Source organism: Notamacropus eugenii, chromosome 2 (genome assembly GCF_028372415.1).
Source record: "Notamacropus eugenii isolate mMacEug1 chromosome 2, mMacEug1.pri_v2, whole genome shotgun sequence".
NCBI lineage: Eukaryota > Metazoa > Chordata > Mammalia > Diprotodontia > Macropodidae > Notamacropus > Notamacropus eugenii.
In genome coordinates, this window is record NC_092873.1 from 431,234,666 (window position 1) to 431,247,868 (window position 13,203).

Below are 13,203 nucleotides of genomic sequence, written 5' to 3' on the forward strand. Positions count from 1 at the left end.
TGGAAAAGTAACCCTCAGTCCCACTCTCTGAACAGGGCACTTCTACTTCATCCTTGGGTCCCTTCCTCAGTGGAATACTGGATCAGGAGAGAGGGAAAGGTCTGTCCATGCTCTCCACGAAGATGAATCTCCCCAAACTAGCCCAAGAAAGTTCTTCTAACCCAAGAAAGCTTCCAAGCCAACCAACCAGCTAGCCCAACACAAAATATACAGACCTCAGTCATTACCATCATGAGTCAATTAGTGTTCTCACTGAGAAGAGGGAGCTGCTGCCATGGGCTGCCGATTTCTGCTACCAAAAGAGTGGGCATGGACCAGCTGCCTCATTCATCTCTGTACTTCAGTACCCCAACCTGTGAAGGCAAGAATTATGTGAGCAAAGAGCCAGCATGAGGAAGAAAATAGCTGGAAAAGACACCTAGAACCTCTCCCCTTAAAATGGGAGCAGTAAAAGTTTCCAGTACCTTGGATTGTTCCGGCTGCATTTTCCCTTGTTGCCTGAGGCTTTGACCTTCACCAGTTCCCCCCAAGGATGACATAAAACTCCAACAAAAGGTACCATAACTGCTGAGTCCAATAGGAACGATGGATGGGTGTGCTCTACAGGACAGACTAAAATAGTCCAGACAGAATAAATCGGGGACATTTAAAAAGCCATGGCAGATACATCTCCAGGTGCATTTCATCATCACACCTGACCCCATTAACCTGTTGTCAGTAAATATCAAGTAAGCAGCTGCACTCTGGGGATGGACAACATGTCCTTTCTACATGTAGTAAATCTATAGCAAGAATCCTCTTCCCTAAATTGTGGCAGCCTTACTCTGGGAGAGGCAAAAGTTGAAGTCAAGAGTCAACGTGGAAGAAAGAGTTAGAATGAATTGCTCTGTCCAAGGTTCTGGGGAGGAAACACCATATCACTAATGTTCTAGACTGAAATGGGACTCAGCTGCTGTGGTTAAGGGATTCTGGGGAGTACTCTCAGGAACATCTGTGGTGGCTTCTTTGCTCCAAAGTCTCTTTTCCCACCATCTCTTACACTTCTCCAAAGACTGCATATTTGACATCTAGGGCCAGATACATTCCTGAATGCAGGGGTGTGTTTTTACTCTCAGTTCATCCAAACCTAGGGCTAGGAGATACCCTGAGAGGTTAACATGACCTTCCCCCTACCTCCCAGAAGGATGATCCCAGACCACAAATTTGCTGTTTGGCCTGTTTCTGGAGACTCAGTGAAGGGGATTATTTCCATGGTTATTCCCAGTCCTATATGACCCACATCGTGCCCCAACCCTCTTCTTCAAGAAGGTTTTTATTCATGTCTCCCCTAATTGGGCTGTGATGTAAGTCTCATTCCCTCTTATTCTGCCCCATATAATGGTAGAGAACAGCAGGACTTAAGTCAAGTTATTGGTTCTCACCTCCCTTCTCTGTCAAAGTTATGTTCAAGGTGGAGACTGAAATGGGAAAGAGTCAGGAGGATGGGGAGAAGTGTCTTAGGTGTTTCTGGAAAGAACTCTCTCCTTACACCAAATGGGGAAGGAGCCTCAAAGTCTTTGCTTACCCCCTCATCTGGATCCCTTTTCCCCAGCATACCTGCCTTTCTCTTCTTTTCTCTCCCCTCCTTTCTTGACACACTGGAATTCTGTATTATATTTTTTTTATGCGAAGAAAACAGTGTTTGTCTGGTTTTGTTGTTTTTACAGGTGTTGTGGGAAAAAACTGTAAGAAAATTTAAGTATTTAAAATGTTCCAAGAAAAAAACTGGGATTTTTTGTTATTATTCTAATATATTATTGTTGTACCTATTGTAAATATGAAACGCTCCTATTTTGCAAGCCAAGGACACACTTTGTACTGTTGTTATATATAAATAAAGTTTACTGGATAAAAAAAAGAAACCTAGAAAAAGATGTCTCAGTGAGATGAAAGATGACAGAAAATCTCTATCTTGCCTCTTACTACCTGGGTGACTTTAGCCAAGTCATTTGCCTGTTCTGAGCCTCAGTTTCCTCAACTGCAAAATAAGAAGGACAATCTAAGAGGTTCCTTCTAACCTCCCAATTCTATGATCTTGGACCTAAAGCCGGAAAGGACTTTAGGGACCATCTAATCCAGTTCCCTCATTTTATAGATGAGAACGCTGAAGTCCAGGAAAATTAAGTCATATAGGATTCACTGAATCTTATTTTAAAAGGACCCCAAAGGTCATCTAATAACATCAACAATAGGTAGCATTTATATATCCTTTTAAGGTTCATAAAGTACTTTATGTATAATAACTGATTTCATCTACATAACAGTGTCCGGGAGGTAAGCGCTATTATCGTACCCATTTTACAGACAAGGAAGCTGAAGCTAAGAGAAGTTGAGGTGCCCACGGTCATGTACCCAGTCTCTAAGGCAGGATTGGAATGCAGGTCTTCCTGACTCCAAGTCTAGCATACTAGCTAAAATACGGCATCACTGCTCTCTCATCTATTTATAGCATCGTAGATTTACAGCTGGAACGGAACGCAGAGGCTGAATCCCACTGCCTTATTTTCACAAATGAGAAAACCCAAGACTTTTGGAGATTAAGGAAGTGGCAGGTAGAAAATCATCAGAGGGAAAATCTGAACCCAGGTCCTTTGCTTCCAGAGCCAGTGAGTGCCCTTTCTATTGTATTAGACGGCTCTCTTCCATAACATGGGTGACTGCAAACTATATTATCGCTTACTCCAAGTTCAGAGATGCAGTTAACATCTAGTCACCACAACCCTTCCCCTGCCCTCAACCTAGCCCCCAACTTCCTCTATAACCAGCAGGCCAACACTGACCCCTAGTGCCAAGACCCCAGAATACACTTCTCCAGCTTCCTGCCTTCCATGGGATTTGATGTAATGCCAATAAAACTTCCCAAGCACTGGCCCTTCTCCCCCTGCAGTAAGCTCCCCTCCCTAGAGACTAATTAATCTATATTCATCCCCAAGAGTGGGCTAACTTTTAGAAGGATTCAGCTGGGTTCCTAGGAAACATAGCCGCGGTTAGCTACTGTGAATTGTATCTCAACCCTACTTTAAAGAGAAATGTCCTTGGCAATGGAAGACATTGGGGTTGGCTCTAAGGAAGAATGTCTGAACAACACAGGTTGGTAAAAGTATGGAACAGGTGAAAAACAATAAGTGGCTCACTGTAGGTCTCTGAAAGTCATCAGACTAGCTTGGAGACCGGAGGGAGGTGTGAGGTTTCTGCCATTTGTCTTGGAGAAGGATGGTTTCGTTGACTCCCAGTTCTGGGATTCCCTTTAAGATGAGAATGCCAATCTTCCTCCACTATCACCTCCTCCTCTATTCTCTATTGAAGCTATATTTTCTGTTTTTCCTTCCTTTATCAAGACATGTTGACATAACTCCCACACACCATCTTCGAAGAGGTGACAGGTAAATGCAAATTCCAGCAGCCTTCTAACATTTCTGAAAAGTATTCAAGGCAGTCAGTCATTGATTCATTCATTCACAGATGCCCTAGCAATCTTCCTAATATAGATTTTTGATCACATTTCTTATCTACTTAAAAACTTTCAGTAGTTCCCTATTGCTAATGAAATAAAGCACAAGCTTCTGACTCTGGCATTCAAAGCTCTCCAAAAACTGACTCTAGCCTACTTTTCTAGTATTATGTGCCACTATTAATAATGATAACACTACTAATTAACTTTGATATCACAGTTTAAGTAAAGATATTCTGCATTCAAGTCAGAAAGTTTTCTATACTCTGCCCCATCCTCCATTCTCGTCCTACCCTCTCTCATCTCCATGTCTTACTCATGTGATCCTATCCCCCTATTCCTGGCATGGTATCCACTCACCCACCCAAACCCCTAGTGTGTTAAAATTTTCTTTCCTCAAGGTCCAGTTGAGGTCCCATCTCTTCCACAAAATTGTCCATGATCACCTCACGCCTCCACAAACTGAATATAATTTCTCCCTTGGTAAATCTCTTTAAGTGTTTGTATGAATTATATCCTTTATACTTACTCCTTTCTCCATATCATAACTTTGTTTACATATAATTTGACTCTATTAGTTCAGAAGTTCCTTGAAAGAAAGGTGAGTTTCATATTTTTTTAGTATCCTTTCGCCCATCTAGTCAGACACTTTGTGCATAGAAAGCATTTAATATTTGTTGAAGTAAAATCCCACAAATCTATTCCTTTAGCATTTCCTAAGACACTCTTTGTGAGACACTATGAAGTATAAAAAGATAAATAAGACAAGGTTCCTACCTTCACGGAGCCTGTAATCTAGTAGAAGAGATAAAGCATGCATTAAAATAATGATAATACATACTTGCATAAAGAAAGTACAAATGAGTTTCGAAAAGGAAAAGAAATAGCTAGCTTTACAGTTTGCAAAGCATTTTACATGTTATTTAGTTTGATCCTCACAGCAAGGAGATAAGTATAATTATTGTCCCCATTTTACAGGTGTGGAAACTGAGACTAAGAGACATTAAGTGATTTACACAGAGTCACATAGCTAGTATTTGAACGCAGATATTTCTGACACAAGATTTAGTGATCCAGCCACAAGCTACCTAGGTTAGGTCTACCAAGGAGGAAGGTAGACAACTTTCACTTACTGACAATGAAACCAAAGGGCCTTGAACTTAAGAAGAACCTAATGGAAACAGAGTCTTCTGGAGTCTCTGATGTAGCTAGTGTACTGGGCACTGGAAAGATATGGAGAGGACAAAGTCCCTTTTCATGGAGAATTCCCAATGTGAGGAGGAGAGACAGGTCCAGGGATCACAGATCTAAAACTAAGAGTCCATCGAATCCAACTCCCTTTGTTCTACACATGAAGAAACTGAGGCACAGAGAAATTAAGTGATTTACCCCAAGTCACACAAGCAATGAGATTAGCACACATTTGAACTCAGGTCCTAGAACTCCAAGACAGATTCTTTTTCCACTTGCTAAAAAACATTGTTTGGCATGGTGGAGAGAGGGCTGATTCTGTCTGAGAACCTGGGTTCCAATCCCAGCTGCACAATTCAAACTTCATGTGACCCTGGACCCTCCAGAGACAGGACTATGAGCCTCCTCTAATGGGGGAAATAGTCCCTACTGGCTAGAGAGCTCTGAGCTTAGAGAAGGATATGAATCCTGACCTCAGGGAAGGACACCTATATCTGTCCCCCTGATAGGACCAGAAGACAGATACAGATGGAAGGCCCATAGATTAAAAACAGATGCTTTAGTCTATGAGACCATGGACAAGTCACTTCCTGAGGGCCCCAATTTTTCCACCTGTGGCGGGGGAAGTTGGATGAAAGGTTGGAGATGATGGCTTCTGAGGTTCCTTCCACTTCTAGCTATATAATCCTGTGGATACAACAGAACAAGGAAGATAAGAGAGATTCAGAAGCTGAGAGTCAGGGAATGGTCAGTGTTTGCTGGGGTGAGGATGGAGAAGGAAAAGACTGAAAAGAATGCTTGACAGACATTCCTTGGGAACACAACAATACAATACCAATGGGTGGTGTTTTTTTCCTCCTAATTTCCATTGAAATTGGAGATGTAAATTCTGGTCCTAGAGGTGAAAGAAAATGCAAACTACCCCCAAAGAAGCCCACAAGAGAGCTGAGAGCTGGGACCAGGATGCAATTTGTCCTTTGTTTTAAATAACAACCCAGGGTTCTGTTAGGGCACTGGGCTGTTTTGCTAACGTAATGCCATCTTGTGATTTTGTGTTAAATGCAAATCCGAAGCTTTGGTGAGACTTCCACCACAGCCAAAAAGGTGTAATTGTTCTTCAACAAAAGCTTTAATGTGACCCTGGTGATTTCCTGACAGGTTAATACGGTTAGCCATCAGGACCCGGCAGATCAAATTAGCACTCAGATTTCCTTTTGTCACCACTGACTGCAACTCTGCTCCAAGGAGGGGGTTTGAAGGAGGCATAGCCTAAAGCCTGGGAAGTGGGGGTGAAGAGGAGGGAGGGAGGCAGGGAGGGTTATCCACCACTGGACCACTCCAGTGAACCACCATACATACACAAGTCGACCACTCCAGAACTCCCAATAGCCTCCCTTCTCCTACTTTCTTCAGGTATGTACAGGGAAGGGGTTGCCCTGCTCTCAAAGATCTTCAATCACTATTAGGCACTCAACCAGCAGCCTTCGATGGCAGGAAGTCCTTCTTTGTGACTAAATGAAATCCCTCTTTCTGCAGTAGCACCCCAAACCTCAGAACTGCTGATTCATCATCATTCACTTAACCTACATCCATGGTGTATGGAGAGGGAAGAGGGTAGCAAGGGCAGGGAGATGTAGGGGGGGGGGGCCTCCAGTGTCTTATAGCCCTGTGTTTTCGTCCTTCATTGCTGAAGAAGACCATACCATCAGAGAAATGATGACATGACTTGCACTTGACTTTGTTTTGAGTGAGGGAGGGCTGTGCAGGTCACCAGCCTCACATCTCCTCCAGAGCCATCTGAATCCAGTGACCAGATATTCATCAGGATGACTGGAGATGACCCAGGATGAAGCAATTGGGGTTAAGTGACTTGCCCAAGCTCACACAGCTAGTGAGTGTCAAATGTCTGAGGTGAGATTAGAACTCAGGTCCTCCTGACTCCTGCACTGGTGCACCACTTAGCCCTGTGGGGAACAGAAAGATGACTGCTCTCAGGTTATACTTAAAAGAGCTCCAGTCTTAAAATAAATACTCAACATTTACATGTTGCTTTAAAGATTTGTTTTAAAGTACTTTCCTCACAATAACCCCTGTAAAGTAGGTAGCACAAGAGTTATTCCACCTATTTTTGTTGTTCTTTAATCATTTCAGTCATGCCCTACTCTTCATGACCCCATCTGAGGTTTTCTTGGATAATGGAGTGGTTTGCCTTTTCCTTCTCAGCTCATTTTACAGATGAGGAAACTGAGGCAAACAGCATTAAGTGACTTGCGCAGAGTCACACAGTTAGTTAAATGTCTGAGGTCAGATATGAACTCAGGTCTTCCTGACTCCAGGCCCTACCAATCATCTTGACTTTTGTTCTGCCACTGGATTTCAATGACTCTGGAAGAGAGAATGAGACTGAAGACTTTGTGCAGCTCTGCCTCACTTAAAGCCAATTCATGCAGGAATCAAGGCATCAACCTATATGTCATTGATCCTCTTTGAAAATGAAGGATAATCAACAGCAATTGCTACCCTCACCTTTTTTTACAGACTAGGAAATAAACTCAGAAAAGAGAAATTACTTATCCCAAATCCCATAGCCTGGATTTTACAGAGATAGGATTCAAATACAGGTCTCTTAACTCCAGGTTCATCATTCTACTATAACACAGGTGAGAGGAGCTGAGTTCAGGTCCTGGCTCTAACACTAACTGAATGACCCTGGATATGTCATTTCATTTCTCTAAGACTCTATTTCCTCATCAGTAAAAAAAAAAAAGGGGGGGGGGGGATAATAACATCTGCCTTACCTACTTCTCTGAGCTTGTTTACTCATCTGTAAAATTCAAGAATTGGACCAAATGATCTCTAAAGAAGATCCCTTCTACTTTTCACATTTGGCAGTTCTTTGTGTCATAGGAATATTTTTTAAATGCTCTTTATAATTAATCAATAAATAAATAACATTAACTTAGTGCTTTCTATGTGTCCAACACTCTGCTAATCGCTGCAAGATTCCAAAAGAGGCAAAAGACAATCCCTGTCCTCAATCTAATGGGGGAGACAGTGTGCAAATGAATATAGATGAAGCAAGTTAAATACAGAATCAATAGGAAATAATTAACAGAGGGAAGGCACTAAAATTAAGAGAGGTTGAGGAAGGCTTCCTACAACGGGTGGGATTTTAGTTGAGACTTAAAGGAAGCCAGGAAGGTCAGTAATGAGAGAAGACGAGTAACAGGAGTCAGCCAGAGAAAGTGCCCCAAACTGAGAGATGGGGTGTCTTGTTGGCTAGAACAGCCAGGAAGCCAGTGTCACTGGATCAAAGAGTAGGAAGAAAGTGTAAGAATTCTGGAAAGGTCTGAGGGACTAGGTTATGAAGTTGTAAAGCGCTAGAGAAATATAAGCTGTTAGAATCTTACCATAGCTTTGTGAGAAAATGACCTTCTGTTCTTGGTGGGAATTATCTCTGCTACGTTTACAAGAATCACAGGTTTCAGAGTTAGGAGGAGTCCTAGAGATCCAGCCCAACCCTCCTTATTTTACTGAGAAACTTAGCCCTAAAGAAGTTAAATGAGTAGATAGTGAATGTGAGATTGGAACCCCGGACTTCTGACTTGACATTCAGGGCTCTTTCCATTATACAGTACCACTCTGGAGGCAGCACACAGGATGACCTGTGTGGGAAACAAGGAAAGAGTTCCGTTTCCACAGGGTAAATATTTCCAGCTTTGAGTGGTGATAGTTAATCAGAGTTTTGACCTAGCATGGTCAGATTAAAGGTCAGAAACTTGTGTGCAGGCTTGACGAACTGTTTAAGGGAAGTCTATCAGAGAGGAGGACATGAAGTCACTTGGTTGATGGATGCTGTGGCAGGAGGTCCAAAATTCAGAACAGTATAAAGGGCTTGCATGTGGTCTTCCTGGAGCCTTATTTGGGAGCTACCTGTTCATTCAGCGGGAATGAACATAAAAATTAATAAAAGCTTTCCTGGTTTCACAAATACTGTTCTTTTAAGATGAGCACGTTTCTCACCGTTGGGGACTTGTGACTGGGCACAATTCTCACACCTGGGAAGCAGGAGCTGAACCCTTTCAGGGTGGAAAGAATGGTTGAGAAGGGAGGGAAGGGAGAGATAATTAGGATGCTCCCAAGAGGAAGGGGGGAAACTCGCACAAAAGAGAATCAATCCATCAGTAAACACTTATTAAGTGCTGACTCTGTGCCAGGCACTGTGCTAAATGTTGGGGATACTGAGGCAAAAGACTATCCCTACCCTGAAGGAGCTTACAATTTAATGAGGAAGACAGTTCGCAAACAAATAGAGACAAAACAAACTAGATAGAGGCTAAGTAGTAATTAATTAACAGAGGGAAGGCAACGTGATTGAGAGGGACTGGAGAAAGTTCCCTTATAAATAGAATTTAAAATAATCCAGGAAGGTCAGCAGTAGGAGCAGAGGAGGGAGAACATTCCAGGCATGGGAGGCAGGCAGGGCTTCCTGCTTCCAGTCTCTCACCTTCTTAACATCATAGAAAGGAAGACAGAATTTCTGAGTTGGGAGGGAATTGAATGACCATCTTAATCCAACTTTTACGTGAAAAGGAATCCTCACTACCAACAAGTGATCTTCTTGGTTTTGCCTAAAGGCTTCTGAGGATGGGGAAAATCAATCAATTAACATGCATTTATTATGAGCCTACTATGTATCAGACATAATACTGGGCTTTCAGAATTTGAAGACAAAAATGAAATAAAATCTGCTCTCAAGAAACTCCTTTCTATTGGAGAAGATAACGTCAACGCAGGGGCAGCTAGGTGGTACAAGGGATAGAGCACTGAACCTGAAGTCAGGAAGTTTGGAGTTCAAATATAGCCTGAGACACTTACTAGACACTTACGAGCTGTGTGGCCCTGGGAAAGTCTCTTAGCCTCTGTTTGCCTCAGTTTCCTCATTTGTAAAATGAAGATAACAATAGCACCTTCCTTCCAGAGTCATTGTGAGGGTTGAATGAGATAGCAATCGTAAAGTATCCACTCCACGGAACCTGGCACACAGTAAGTGCTGCATAAATGCTATCTATCATTATTATTATTTTTCAGGCCACTAGACCCAGATGGCTCTGAAGGAGAAAGTGAGGCTAGTGAATTTGCACAGCTCTCCCTCCCTCAAACAGAATTTAATTACACATCATGTCATCACTTCCCTCATGTCGTGGTCCTCTTTAAGAAAGAAAGACAAACCGTGCAAACACAAGACCACAAACTTTTTTTAAAAATTCGATGTAGTTTAGGGAGTAAGGGCACTAATAGGTAGAAAAATCAGGAAGAAGTCCATAGAGAAGTAGATTTTTCACCCGAGTCTTAATTTATTCTACTAAGTGGAGGAGGAGAGAGTACATTTCAGGCATGGGAACAGCTGATGTAAAAGCATAGCAATTTCAAATAAAGAAGGAATAAAAAGACCATGTTGGCCAGACCATTAAAGTTCAATACTAAAGAGACTGGAAAGGTGAGTAGACATCAGGTTGTAAAGGGCTTTAAATGCCAAACAGGGAAGTTTATCTTTTATTCCTAGAAATAATATAAGACACTTGGAGTTTAATGAGTTAAAAAGTGACATGCACTTAAGAACAATCACTTCAACAATGGGATGGAGGATGGATTGGAGTGGGGAGAGACTAGAGTCAAGGAAACCAATGAGGTTCTTTTAATAATTCAGACAAGGAGTGATGAAGGTCTGAGCTAAAGGAATAGCTTTGTGAGTACAGAAAAGGGGATGAATGCAAGAGATATCAGAAACACAGAAGCAGTAAGATGTGCCCTTGATTGGATACGTGGAGCAAGAGTCAAGGATAACCACAAAGGTGTGAACTGGGGACCCTGGAAGGATGGTGGTGTCTTCTCACAAAGAGGGAAGTTTGAAAGAGTTTGGAGAGGATTCTGGGAAGGTGGCAGAGTAGGTCAGAAAATTTCAAGCTCTCAAGACTTTCCTCCACAAGAGATAAAATAGCACCTCTAGGTGAACATAGAGCCATGAAAATAAATAAGAGTGGAGGCAGAACAGGGGTCCTCTTGGGATTGAGGAGATGACAGGAAGAAAAATCCCAGGATGAAATTTCCTCCCTGTGAGCAAACACCTCCAGAATAGGATCTGCTTTAACAACAAGCACCAAGCCCTGGGGGTAGCTGGGTTGGGAGGATGCCTGGGCTCCAGTCTCAGGAATTTTTACCCCTGGGACAGTGAGGGGAGTCAGGCATCTGACCTGAAGAAGATCTAGGGAACCTTTGCTGACAAGCAATGCCAGACCCAACTTTGCTGCATTGAGCAGCAGTGGGGAGAAGGAGCATCATATGCCCAGTGAGTGTAGAAGGAGTGGGGCAGAAAGCCACTGGCTGTGGGCACTTACAGGAGGGTGGAGATCTGATCTGAGTTCAAGGTCAGAGGGGAAAACTGAAGAGGAACAGAGGACAGAGGCACCATCCCCCATACCCCAGCACTACAGGTGATTACAAAAATGAAATTATTACAAAAAAAAATGCACCAGTAAAGAAGAAAGAATCCAACCATCAAGAGTTACTATGGGAGTAGAGAAGACTGGGGACCATCTTCAGAGGAGGACACTGAAACAAAGAAACTCTCCTCTGTTCCAAAAAGTAATGTCAAATGGTCACCTGCCCAAAAAGAAATCACTGAAGAACTTAAATAAGGTTTTAAAAATAAAATGAGAGAGACTGAGGAAAAAAGAAAAAGAAAAATAAGAATAATATAAGAAAAACAAGAAGACTGTGACAAGAAAATCAACCAATTAGAAAAGAAGATTCAGAATCTTAAGAAAGAAAATGACCCCTTGAAAATCAGAAGTGGGTAAGAGGAAGGCAGCAAAGTTATGAGATGAAGAAATAAAAAACCAAAATATAAAGAATGAAAAGATAGAAGAGAATGTGAAACATCTCATAAGAAAAACAAAGGATCCAGAGAACAGATCAAGAAGGCAGCCAGAGAAAATGTCTGAGAGATGGAGTATCTTGTTCATGGAACAGCCAGGAAGCAGGTATCGCTGGATCAAAAAGTATATGGTGGACAGGAAGGTATAAGAACACTAGAAAGGTAGGAGTGGCTTAGGTTATGAAGGACTATGAATAGCAAACTGGGGATTTTGTATGTGATCCTGGAGGTGTGAGGGAGCCACTGGAGGTCACTGATTAGGGGAATGACAGAGTCAGATGTCTACTTTAGGAAAATCACTTTGGTGGCTAAATGGAGAATAGATTGGAATGGGAAAAAGACCTAAGGGAGATAAACCTACCAGCAGATTATTGATTATAAAAGCCTGTTACCTAGGAATACCCTCATCAAGGATGCCCTCAATTTTGCTTAAATAATACTCATAAAGCTTTTGTACAGAAGTGAAAGCAACCATAAAGGTAGGTAGTTATTAATATACGGTCATATTTTTCACTACTAATAAATCCTGAGATTTTTTCCTCCATCCTTTGATATCTCCACTTCCATCAGACACTTTCTATATTGGTCTCTCAATGTCCTCACAACTGAAATCTTTACTAGTACAAATTTCCTCTACATGTACTTGTTGGAATGCAGCTGCTCCACCACCTTTCTCTTTGATGTCATAACCTACTCTATAAACCATCTGGGACTGATGTCAGGGTCCAAATGAAGTGGTTTTACTATTCTTGACAGAAAATGCAGTTTGTCAAAGTATTTTTTGCAAACATTTTCCATCTTTCTTTGGATTCTATTCCTCCTTATATTTTCATCCTTGAATACCTACTAAATTACTTTACTTAGAGGTATATCTTGCCACATTTTCTTCTCTCTGTTTTATGAGATGATATTGTTCAAAATTATAATTTTACAAATGAGTTTATATTCTAACCTATGCTTGCCTTTGTCAATCTTCCCTATTTGGCAAATAGCTCATACATTTGCTGACTAAGGGACTTTGTGGGCTCTTTTGGTCTCCGTGCTGTGGCAATTAATTTATATTGGTTAAATTTCTGGGTTCCTTCAAGATCCAGCCCAAATCCCACCTATTTCAGAAGGCTTTTCCCCAACCCCTTGGCTGTTACTGCCTTTCTTTCACTATGGATAAATCTTCTATGTACATAATTATCTGCATGTTTTCTCCCCAATTAAAATATGAGGTCTTTGAGGGTAGAACCATGTCTTTGCCTTTCTTTGAATCCCAGCACTTAATGCAAAGCCTGATACATAGTAAATACTTAATACTGATTGATTGACTATTATACTTGGTATCAATTATACTATTATTATACCAGAATAATTATATTATTATACTGGTATCACTGTTATAACCATGGTTTATTTCCTGTTTTTAATTTTTAATTGCTTGTTTAAGTAGGTCCAGGTTAAGTTGTCACAATTATACAAAATATCTTTTTCTTCATTACTATTCTTTTTGTTGTTGTTGTTGTTGTTTTTTGTTTTGTTTTGTTTTGTTTTTACTAATTTTGATGTTAGATCTAACAAGTCAAAGACTTCCCAGGAC

At 41.4% G+C, this 13,203-nt stretch overlaps 1 protein-coding gene across 1 annotated transcript in view; it reads left to right on the top strand.

The window, feature by feature from the left end:
* Window positions 1-13,203, top strand: part of PLXNA2 (plexin A2) — a 350,823-nt gene that overhangs the window by 312,372 nt on the left and 25,248 nt on the right. The gene's annotated exons all lie outside the window — the stretch shown is intronic.